Consider the following 12,080-nt stretch of genomic DNA (forward strand, 5'->3'; position numbering starts at 1 on the left):
TTCTCTATGATGCTATGGCGCATGGACGTGCGTGTGTAAACACACGACATACAGCCGCACTTGTGCACGCAGACACATACATATGCACCTAGGACAGGCGCGGGGGTGTGGGGCGGTGTGTGTCGGACGTCCCGGCCCCGCTGCCCGCGCCACGACCTGCCCCGGCGCGGCGGGAGGCGCGGGAGCCACGCACCGCCGGGCCCTGCCCCTGGCCGCGGCCGCGGCCGCGCCGCTGGGCGCTGGGACCAGGGGACATGCGCATTGCCGGAGCCGTCCTGCGCTGCCCTCGCCGCCCGCTCCTCCTCCTCCGCGCCGCCGCCGCTGTCATTGTGCCGGGGCCGGGGCCGGGGCCGGGGCCGGCTGCTGCCCGCCCTCCTCCGCCGGGCTGCGGGCGGGGCGGGGCGGGTCCTGCGCCACCGCCCGGGGCCGGCCGCGCTCCGCCGCCTGCTGAGCTGCGGGTGCCGCAGCCCCGTGCCGCCGCCCCCCGCCGCCGCCGCGGAGCAGCCCAGCCCAGCCCAGCCCGGATCAGCAGCCGCGGCGCGGGGGGCGCCCAGGGTGAGTTGCAGGCACTTGCCCGAGTTGCGGGGGACTCAGCCCAGCCGGGGAGGGGGGCTGTCCTCGCGGGCGCCGGGGGTGCCGAGCCGAGCCGAGCCCAGCCCGAGGTGCTGCCGGCTGGCTCGGTTCAGGGCAGCGCGGGGTCCCGCGGGCGGAGGAGGCTGAGGCGAGTCCCAAGGGCCGGCGACCGCCAGGTGCCTCGAGCGCCTTTCAAGAGAGCCTTCAAACCTCCCCGCCCCCCACGGGGCTCTGTAGCATCAAAGGCGGGCCGACCCGCCGGGGTGTTTCTGAGGTCTTGGCAGCTCTGTTATTTACCCGCAGTCCAGCTCTGGCGTTTCCCCAGAGGCCGCCTCCAGCCTAAAAAAAAGGTTGGGACCTGCTGGGGTGGGTGGGCAGAGCACTGCTAGCAAAAGCAGCCGTGCTCGTCAGCTTGGCGCGGCGAGCAGGTCACAGGTGCAGCGCAGTCCCGGGCAGTTCAGGCATGTCCCTGGCAAAGGGCCGGGCGCGCTCGGCTCGGTGTCCCCTCCCCGGGTACCCGCACTACGGGCATTCTCCCGGCTTTGCCTTCCCATTCTCTTTTATGCTTCGAGTCCAAAGCTTAACTGTATTTTAACTCGAATCCTATTTCATTCTGGCAGATTCCCGTTTGTCTCGCAGCGGCATCTGTTCTTTAGCCCTGGAAGCCCTTTGAAAGGGAGCGCTGCTCTGTCTCCCCAAGCCATGCAACAAGCGGTAGGTGCGCAGGTTCTGCATGCCACATACATGTGCTGAGTGGCTCTTGGAACGCTCTTCTTAATGGGGGAGGGGGCGGTGGAAAGCTTAGCAGGGAGTCATACCAGAAAGATCTGCCACTTGAAAGTTACATGCACTAATGTACCCAATTATCTGAATAAACAAACAGTGTGATTTATAGGAGCCTGAGCTGTAAGGCTTTGAATGATAGAGCTCTTTAACCTTTCTTTCTGATCTGTCCCCTGGAGGTTTGGCTTTGAGAAGAGTAATAGATCATCAGTGGTGTTGAAGACTTGATTAAATTTATGAAGGGAATGGACTTGAAATAACACTGAGTCATTAAGCAACAAATGCAGAAAAAGCAGCAAAGATGTAGTTTTGGTAAAAGAGATTCCCTCTCCCCTTTTTTCCCCCAGGATCCATCTTTCAGTTTAGTTTAATCTATAATATCATATTCTGTTCATTTAGATTTAGAACAAAATAAGGGTTATTTTTTATGAAACACAGGAAGAAATTCTTAGATGGTACACATTGACTTTAATGGCTTTATGATAATTTTTACATTACCCTGTAACCTCTCAGCATGTTAGATTCTGTTTGTAGAAGTGACTATTAGTGAAGTTATTGCAATAAAGACCATTTCATGCATCCAGTGAATAAATGTAAGTACTATGTTGTCAAACTTATGTACGTTACATTTAAAATTCAAAAAACAAACCTAAGGTGAAATGTGCACATCTGAAGCGAACTGAACACTAATACTTTCATAAATGAAAGTTTTATTATATTTGTGACTGAACAAATTATGAACGTCGGTAAACCATTTATTTAGGGAAGCTTCCATCTTTTTCTGTAAAAATCATTCATTCATAGCTGACATTTGTTTAAACAGGGGTCCAGCTCTTATTGAGAATCCTGGCATCTCCTTGAAGGGATGAGTGGCTTCAGCTCCTGTTTGACATTGACTGAAATATACTTAGCACCTTACAGGATTAGTACAGGGAATAATCTTCCACTTAAATTCTGGTGACGGACTTGGGGATTTCAGTACAATGCTAAGTTAATATAATACAATAATAATAATATAATATAATATAATAATATAAGACCCGTTGTAAAGTAAGAAATAAGGACTTGGACCTCCTGCTCATAAATAAGAGGGTGACCTGAAGTCAGTGGCATTGCTTACCTGAGTAAAGGTTGCTAGATCTGGCCCTTAACTAGTTTACATTTGTTTTCTACTTCCTTTTGTAAAATTGTGTTTTAATACATTTCAAAACCCAAAGCTCCTCATAAACTTAATTGCAAGGCATCTTAATGCCAATGTGGTTTTCAGTTTATATGTTGAATCCAGAGAAATGCTGTTCCATAATTTAAGCTGTAAACTTAATTTACCATTTAAAACGATTTTAATTTGATAGACCACACCATCTGGATTCTAAATCTCAAAAGAAAATGCCCCATGCTCTAGAACAAATTTGTGTTTTGAACATAGTCACTGTTTTATGGGATCCACAAAAATGCAGTCAGGCTCCCCAAGCCAGCTATGTAGTGGCAGGTAGCTAATGAGCACATTTTTTGTCTACGGTTGTGCTTGTTTTATTGGCCTACAAGGAAGTTAACAGACCTGTTCCTTGGCTCATGGAGGCTAATGGTGAAGTTCTGTTGACTTTCATGGCTGGAACAGGGTAACATTTTTGGGATTGTTTTAAAGTTTTGCTGAGAGACTGGCAAATAAATGTATTTTGTTGTACATTTGATGTATGTTTTGTAACTACTAACTCTGGGGGAAAATTGATAAGGTCAATGGACCAAATACATTTTTAAGCATACTTTAATACCTTATGTAGTAGAAACAATGGATCCTTCAAATAACCAACAAATGTACTCCAGGGCAGCCCATGATAAGGTCTTACATTCTACAACTGATAGCCTGCATCCATACTACCATGCTTGCATGGAGTCCTTCAGTGAGATCCATATGGACACAACTGTCCTCTTGAGTACTATCAATTATAGAATCTCAAGGCCTTAATTGCTTAAAGATATTTGCCACAATTCTACAGACCTTCTCTCTTGTTAATCAAGTAATTCAGTGGATGGATTTATGTAGGAAGGAAAGGATTTCTGTCTGAATATTTGATTTTTATGTAGCAGCAAACCACAGTGCTATGAAGGCAATGAAAAGCAAAAGTGATGTTGTACTGAGGTTTACTTGATGACAATTAAAACTTTATACTCCCATTAATTCCCACAAGAGCCCTGCAAGGTCAGTAGGTATTAAGTATACTTTACAGAGGAGGAAGCTTGAGGCAGGAAGATAAGTGACTTGTTTAATGCCAGAAACTACAAGTCAGTGAAAGAACTGAGTTTAACACTTCATAAGAGGTCTTGATTCCCAGTTCAGTGCTTGATATACCTTGAAGAGCTGTCACTTATGTTTTGTTTATTCTTGTTCATTTGTGTAATATGAATAAATGTTAAATTAAACATCAGGAGCAGATTATTGGAACATGAACTTTCTACAGCCTTGATGGGTCATGTGTTAGGAATGTTCATTTTAAAAAAGAAGAGGGAACAGTTCCTATGAAAGATGAAGGTCAGCAGTCCATAAGCCTGGAAGTATGCTATACAAGAGTACAATAGAAAAATCTCTCCATTCGTGTCATTTAAATATTTACATAATTTGAGAGTAATACTTTGATATCAAAGAGATACATGTAGCAAGTAACATTGGGATTCCTCCCAATGGTGGCTGAGGACGTGTCTTATTGTGTGTGGTCAATAAAAATGTACTTCTTGTCAAATGCTATTCTATATTACCTATTTTAGTATGTCAGGTTGTTGGTGAAGAGGTACCTTTCCAATTCCTCAGCACTGGGTTACAATCTATTAGCTCAAAACTGTGAAGAAAAAATTAGATTCTGTCATTTTCTGTCTAATAAGAATATGGAGTTGAGAGATTAACCTAAAATGCCATTTACATAACCATCTGTGCTCCAGCATAGTTCCCTAAGATAACTCTTCCATAAGTTGTCTTCCTGAATAAGAAATAAATGGCCACAATATTATGACTGTTTTTGTGCAGGTCATTGATTCATAGACTCATAGATGTTAGGGTCGGAAGGGACCTCAATAGATCATCGAGTCCGACCCCCTGCATAGGCAGGAAAGAGTGCTGGGTCTAGATGACCCCAGCTAGATGCATATCCAACCTCCTCTTGAAGACCCCCAGGGTAGGGGAGAGCACCACCTCCTTTGGGAGCCTGTTCCAGACCTTGGCCACTCTAACTGTGAAGAAGTTCTTCCTAATGTCCAGTCTAAATCTGCTCTCTGCTAGCTTGTGGCCATTATTTCTTGTAACCCCCGGGGGTGCCTGGGTAAATAAAACCTCACCAATTCCCTTCTGTGCCCCCGTGATGAACTTATAGGCAGCCACAAGGTCGCCTCTCAACCTTCTCTTGCGGAGGCTGAAAAGGTCCAGGTTCTTTAGTTTCTCCTCGTAGGGCTTGGCCTGCAAGCCCTTAACCATACGAGTGGCCCTTCTCTGGACCCTCTCCAGGTTATCCGCATCCCTCTTGAAGTGCGGTGCCCAGAATTGCACGCAGTACTCCAACTGCGGTCTGACCAGCGCCCGATAGAGGGGAAGTATCACCTCTTTGGATCTATTCGTCATGCATCTGCTGATGCATGATAAAGTGCCATTAGCTTTTCTGATGGCTTCGTCACACTGCCGACTCATGTTCATCTTGGAGTCCACTAGGACTCCAAGATCCCTTTCCACTTCCATGCCACCCAGCAGGTCATTTCCTAGGCAGTAGGTGTGCTGGACATTTTTCCTCCCTAGGTGCAGCACTTTGCATTTCTCCTTGTTGAACTGCATTCTGTTGTTTTCTGCCCAATTGATTTCATAGCTGTATCAAAAACATGTATGTAGGTGTAGCCTGTGTTTTAAAAACAGATGACACTTAAGTATCAATGTCCATCAACCCATGTTTCTCTCTCATGTAAATGTTTGTAGTTACAGCTTCCATTTATTTTACCTAAAACTGACGGATAATCTAAATTGACTAAGATAAAGCTACAGTCATCACACTTCAAGAGCCATTTGTTCTACCAGTGTGATAAAATAAATGTAGATGTTCCTTAATGGTGTGTAATAACAAAGAATGATTACTGTCAACAATATAACACCTTTTATCCAAATACACAACGTGCCCTATAAACTTTTACCAACAGATATATAATAGGTTTCAAAATTGCAGTTGTTTTATGGTACAGGGCAATGTCTTAACTCTTCAGCTGAGACTGTGAAGCCAGTCATAGAGGTATTGGGGATGAATCCGATGTCAGTATTGCTCCAGATCAGGGAAGGTCAGAGAACATTGAAAGAATTGGCTCACTCCTTCAGTTGCCTTGGGATTCATACAAAGTGCCTAATTTCCCTGCAGTTTAACAATCTGTGCCCAGTGTGCTTCTCTCCAAATCCCTCCTTTTTGAAGAAAGCATGTAGAGGAAGATCCAGGAAGGAAGTGAAGCTCAGAAGCTTTTAAAAAAATATTTTCTTCCCTCCAGCAGCCTAATCCAATACCACTGAAATTGAGATACTGGGCATGTCTAAATGAGATGCTACAAGCACAATGGACTAGTTCTAGTGCATATTAGTGCAGCAGCAGGAAAAACCTGTGTTAATGCACAGTAGAATTATTCTATTGCACATTAGCATCACAAAAAAGCATGCACCAGTTCTAATGCACAGTAGCACCGATTACAGCATATTAAGTTTAGTAACAGGAATTACAGGTACAAAACTTAATGCACCATAACTAGGGTGCATTAATGAACGTGTAGACACACCTGCTGTGACTCACTTCAGTGACCATTGGATCAGCCCCTGTAGCTGGCTGAAAAGTGTGTGTGTGTGTGTGTGTGTGTCCACACATGCATGCATGAGCGCACACACAAAATTCAGTAGAAATTTTTGCAAATCTGAAAACCTCCTGTTAAGTTTTGTAGAGGTCTGTTTTCAATTTTCAAGCTTCCATTCAATTATTTTCAAAAAACTAATTTTGAAATTGTTGGTATCAGCAAAATGATTCAACAGGGTGCCTTTGTTGAGAAGAAGGCTAACAGCATAATAGACTGCGTTAGTAGGAGTATTGCTAGCAGACCGAGAGAAATGATTATTCCCCTCTATGTGGCACTGGTGAGGTTGCATCTGGAGTACTGTGTCCAGTTTGGGCCCTGGCTACAGAAAGGGTGTGGTCAAACTGGAAAGAATCCAGTGGAGGGCAGTGAAAATGGTTAAGGGCTGGGGCACATGACTTGCAATCCCTGCTGATCCTGGTTTACCCTGATAAAAAGTTGCAAATTCTCTGATAAAAATTGTAAATTCTGATAAAACCCCCAAAATCCGTATTTAAAATTAAAGCTCCACCCCAGCCATCTCCCATGACCCTGCTGGTGCCCCTCACTCACCCCCACAACCTCCCCAGCCCTGCAGGTGCCTCTCACTCCCCCCACAACAGCCCCAAATGCACACGCACAGATATGCATGCACATACACACCAACAGGTAAGTGTGTTGGGGGGAAGAGAAAGGGCTGGGAGGACAGATAGAGAATGAGGGTGAGTTTGTGTCTGTTCCCGCTCCCAGGAGCAGGGCTGGGGAGGGCAAGGGTGACAGTGCCCCTCTGAGGGCTGCACACAAGCTGCCTGAGTGGGGGGGCGCAGCTCGCATGCAGCAGCCACCACTGCCACCACCTTCCACCTTCCCCACCTCTGCCATACTCCACACCGCTTGCCTGTGGAGCTGTGTGGCCAGCCGTGGGAAGGCAGCTTGGGGCGTGGCAGCAGTGGCAGCGGCAGTGAGGTGGTGGTGGCTCTGCAAGCAAGCGGAGCAGCCAGCTGGGGCGGGAGGGGGCCTAGCATGCAGCAGCTGCCACCACTGCCACATCCTGCCCTGCCTTCCCACAGCCAGCCGCACAGCTCCATGGGCAAGCTGTATAGCCGCATGGCTTTGCAGGCAAGTGGCACAGGGCACAACAGAGGCGACGGTGGTGTGGTGGCAGCCACCACATGTGAGCCTGTGCCCTCCAGTCAGCTGGCCGAGTGGCTTGTATGCAGCCCATGGAGGGGCACCATCGCCCTGAGCCACTTGCCTGTAGAGCCATGTGGCCAGCTACAGGAAGACAGCACGTGGTATGGCAGTTGCAGTGGTGGCTACTGTGTGCGAGGCCCCCTCCACTCCACCCGGCCAGTTGCACCACTTGTCTGCAGAGCCACCGCAACCTCACTGCTGTCACTGCTGCCATGCTGCTTTCACATTGCCAGCTGCATGGCTCTATGGGCAAGCTCCGCTGGCACAGCTCCGCGGCCACACAGCTCCACAGGCAAGTGATGTAGGGCACAGCAGCAGTGGGCGGGGTGGTGGCAGCCACTGCAGGGTTGCTCCGGTTTCATGCACTGCCAGCTGGGCAGCCACTCTAGGGCTTCCCCCAACACCTCCCCACTCTCCGCTGGAGTGCCCAGCCAGCAGCACATGGAACGTGAGCGGCTTGATTAGCCCAACCCGTCTCAGCTCCTCCATGCCCTTAAGGGAAGCCGCACATGGAGGCGCTGAGGCAGGTCGAGGTGATCAAGCCTCTCATGTTTCATATGCAGCCAGCTGGGTGCTCCATGTCTGTCCCCAACACCTCCCCAATCCCTCAGCCCCCAGCCAGCTTCCCCGCCAGCCCCATCCAATCCCCACTTACCTTACAGACTCCAGAAAGTGAGCCTGACCCAAGCCTTAGGACTGACTAAAAGCATCAGGCCCCACCCTTCCCCCTCTCCCTCCCCTCCCCCTGCCCCTCTGGGCAGGTTTGGGGCTTTCCCACCTTTTTGCAAACAGCTCTTGCAGGCTGGAACTCTGTTACTTGCAGAGCTCTTTGCAAAAGCAGGAAATCCACAGGTTTCTCTGATAAAAACAGGATATCCACGGTTTTCTCTGTTTTTTCCATGGGAAATGGAAAACCCAGGTCTCTGCTTATGAGGAAAGGCTGAGGAAACTGGGCTTATTTAGTCTAGAGAAAAGAAGACTAAGGGTGGATGTAATAGCAGCCTTTCAACTGCCTGAAGGGTGGTTCCAAAGAGGATGGAGCTACACTGTTCTCAGGTGGCAGAACAAGGAACAATGGTATCAAGTTGCAGCAAGGGAAGTTTATTTTAGAGATTAGGAAAAACTTTCTCATGATGAGAGCAGTAAAGCAGTAAAACAGATTACCCGGAGAGCTTGTGGAATCTCCATCTTTGGCAGTTTTTAAGAAATGGATAGACAAGACCTTGGCTGGGATGTTCTAGTTGGGGATGATATTGCTTTGAGCAGGGGTTCAGACTAGATCAGGGGTGGGCAAGATCCAGCCTGTGGGCCAGATCTGGCCTGCTGCAGACTCCATTTTCCAGCAGCCCCTGTGGTAGTAGATCCTTTTGGCTGCCGCTGCTGGACTCAACCCTATCCCACTGGATGCAGCTCCTCTGGACCTACCTTGGCTTATCTGCCTCACACCCCTCACAGGGCATGGGACCCGCACAGGCAGGGTGCACAGCCAGGAAGCTGGGATGAGGCTGCGGCCAGGAGCAAGACAGGTTGGCAGGACCAAGAAGACCCCAGGATAGAGTGGGATGATACAATTGGGCTGGGGTTTGCACATCTGTCCGCACACCAAGATTCCAACCTTGGCCCCAGCCCCACTCCATCACTGCCACAAGATCCTGGTGTCTCCTCCAGGGGGATGCACCCATTTTGCTCTTGGCTGCAATCACAACCCAGATTCCTGGCCATGCACCCTGTCCACACAGGTCCCGCCCCCGTCAGCGGGTGTGGGGTGGATGGGCCAGGGTACCCAGGCAGCGGCTCTGGTCCAGTGGCAGCAGCCAAAAGGAGTCACCGCTATGGGGGCTGCTTGGAAATGGAGTCTGCCACAGGCTGGATCCACCATTTTGCCCACCCCTGGACTGGACTGGACTGGATGGGCATAGAATTTTCTATGAGTCTATGAAAATGATCCAATAACTGCAAAAAATTAACTGCATTTATGTACATGGACATGAATATGTTGTCCAGACAACTGGCAGACTAACTTTTTTGTTTTGTTCTTTGGATTATAAATTGAAAAGTTTTTACATATTGAAACAAAGGTTTTACCTTTGGATAAATGTGTGGCATTATAATGCTCTGAAAGTAAGGAATTAGACAGACAGGGGAATAATGTACTGTTGGATGCTAAAAGAATTTTTCAAGGTAGCTTTCAGGTGTTTAGATTCTTTGTTTGAGAGAGTGCAATAGTCATTTATTAATAAAACTTCAGATTTAACTTGGTACCCTGTATAGGCAGTCAGCCAAGCTGGCTCATGTATGGTTATATTGTACCATTAAAAAGGTATTAAAAAAGCTATTCAGCTTTGGATCCATTCATCTGGGAATTTACTTATAAATAATTGATAATCCACTGAAACAAAATTTCTTCATTACTTCTTGGAATGATCACCTCTTGTGCTCATTGTTCTTTTGAGATTCATGGAGAGAAAAAGGCAGTGCTTTAATTAAGGTGCAAGTCAGCTTAGATTCCCTGCAAAAGGCACCCAATGCAGCATAAATGAAATGCATGTCAAAGGATAAATATTTTATTGTTCTGTGGAGAAATGTATTATTTTGGTGTATGAGAAGAACCATTTGGACACTGTATTTAAGACTTCTTTTCATAATATTGCAGGACTAGTTCTAATGATGGATTATTAATCAAAATATTTATGTCAAATGCTCAGTAATATAATACATCAAATAAAGTATTTAGTTGGTCTGCTAAGGCAATTGTAATTGCAATATTAGGGCCTAAAATTGGAAATTATTACTACTGTGAAGAATCTTGCCTCATGAGTAGTTTATTTGATTACAAGTAGGGATGCACCGATAGAGATTTTTGGGGCCGATACCAATAGACGATTTTTTAAAGAAGGATATCGGTCGATACTGATCTGATTTCTGATACCAGCCCGGTGGCTTGGAGAGCTGCATGCAGCTGGTAAGTCTGGTGTGGTGGAAAAGGAGGGGGAAGGAAGGAGTGTGGGGGGGCACATCAAGGCCCATGCAGAAAGGGAGGATTGGGGCTGGGGCAGAGGCTGGGGCAAGTGCATGGCTTGTCTGGGGGCATTGCGGGTGGGGCAGCTCCTGCCAGTGCATGCTGCTTGTCCAGGAGCTGATGATGAGCAGCTCCCATCTCTACTCCCACCACTCGTCTAGGAGGACATGGGGGGGGGGGGATTTGCCCCCAGATCTGTGCAGGGCAGCCCCTGGATCTGTGCAAAGTGGGGTGGGAAGAGTCCTACACAGCCCAGGCCCCAGCCTGCCCCACCCCATGCAGATCTAGGGCCACATGCCCTCTCCCCCCATGCCCTCCCAGATGAGTGGTGGGAGCAGTGGTGGGAGTCGCCAGACCAGTGGCTCCTGGACGAGCAGCATGCAGCGACAGGAGCCGTACCACACCTCCCGTGCCCCTAGACAAGCTGCAGCTCCATCCTGTACCTGCCCCACCTTGGCTAGGCAGCCCTTGCCCCAGCCCCAGCCCCACTCCTTCCTCCTCCATGGGGGCCTTGATCTGCCCTCCCCATGCCCCTTCCCTCCCCTTCCACCATACCAGACTTACCAGCTGCATGCAGCTCTCCAATCTGCCAGGCTGTGCTCCTCGCTGCCTATGTGCTGTGCTGCACCTGTGTGCGCACACAGGAATCTATCGGTGAAATTATCGGCCACATCAGGCTGATTTCTGATACAATCAATTTTCTTTATATCCGTATCAATCCAATATCAGACCAATGTATTGGTGCACCTCTAATTACAATGGAACAATCTTTATGAGCAATGATACCCCATGTGAGTAAGGGTTTACAGGACTGAGACCTTATTTCAGTCAAATAATGATTAAAGTTCCTTTTTGCTGAAAGCCTTTTTAGTGTCTAAACTTAAGAAAGTATATTTGTGATCTAATTTAGCAATTTATGTTGTATTCATAGGGAAAAAATGCATGGCTATAATAAAATAAGCTCATCTTATTGTTGACTTGATTATTTTAAAGTTCTTTGCCAAGGTTTTGGGGGATCATTAAGGCTCTTAAAATTTGCTATCAATTTAATAGTCTAGCTCCTGTTAATGTACAGGAAATAAGTGTTCAGATCACATAATAAAGAAAGGACCCTAACAATTCTTATGGCTACTTTAGTGCAAGGTTCCAGAAGTTACTTTTATTTAATTAAAAAGTGAAAGCTTTGTCTATATGCTGTATCCAGTTGACAGTAAATCTTATGGAATAACAAAAACATAAATCCCAGATTTCAATTTCAGGCTTCATAGCTCCAGCTTTTCTGCCTATCTTTACTGTCCTGCAAAGGAGTATATCTATGCTCTCCTCTGGATTTGTACCTTTAAAATACATTGTTTTTGATCAAAAGAAAAAAGAAAATAATACCTATCTATTAAAATGATATATGTTCTACTTTGCATGAAGGAAAATGAGACTCTCATGTCACTTCAAACAAATAAAAAGATTGAGCTGTCCACCAGATAGGGCATGCCATGCTTTTATTGTAACAGAGCTCTCTAGAACGTTAGTTCCTAGCATTGTGGTCAGGATGCCTAGTTCTACATCCAATAAATTGTTCAGAAATAAATATGAATTCTGTCATTGATAAACTGAATTCAGTTGAAAAACCCTGAAGAGGAGAAAGACCTAAGTATGCGAGTTGATCACTTGATAATGA

At 47.1% G+C, this 12,080-nt stretch overlaps 1 protein-coding gene across 5 annotated transcripts in view; it reads left to right on the top strand.

The window, feature by feature from the left end:
- Positions 1–377: 377 nt before the first annotated feature.
- PAG1 (phosphoprotein membrane anchor with glycosphingolipid microdomains 1) overlaps positions 378–12,080 on the top strand; it is a 200,006-nt gene continuing 188,303 nt past the window's right edge. For 4 of the 5 annotated variants that reach the window (XR_009460692.1, XM_014606887.3, XM_019498596.2 and 1 more), the window contains exons 1-2: positions 382–555; positions 1,194–1,287. The gene's annotated coding sequence lies outside the window, so the exon portion shown is untranslated. Of the gene's footprint in view, positions 556–1,193; positions 1,288–12,080 lie in introns of all 5 variants that reach the window. The other variant, XM_019498599.2, reaches the window with a different exon arrangement.

Source organism: Alligator mississippiensis, chromosome 3 (genome assembly GCF_030867095.1).
Source record: "Alligator mississippiensis isolate rAllMis1 chromosome 3, rAllMis1, whole genome shotgun sequence".
In the NCBI taxonomy this organism is placed as follows: Eukaryota; Metazoa; Chordata; order Crocodylia; family Alligatoridae; genus Alligator; species Alligator mississippiensis.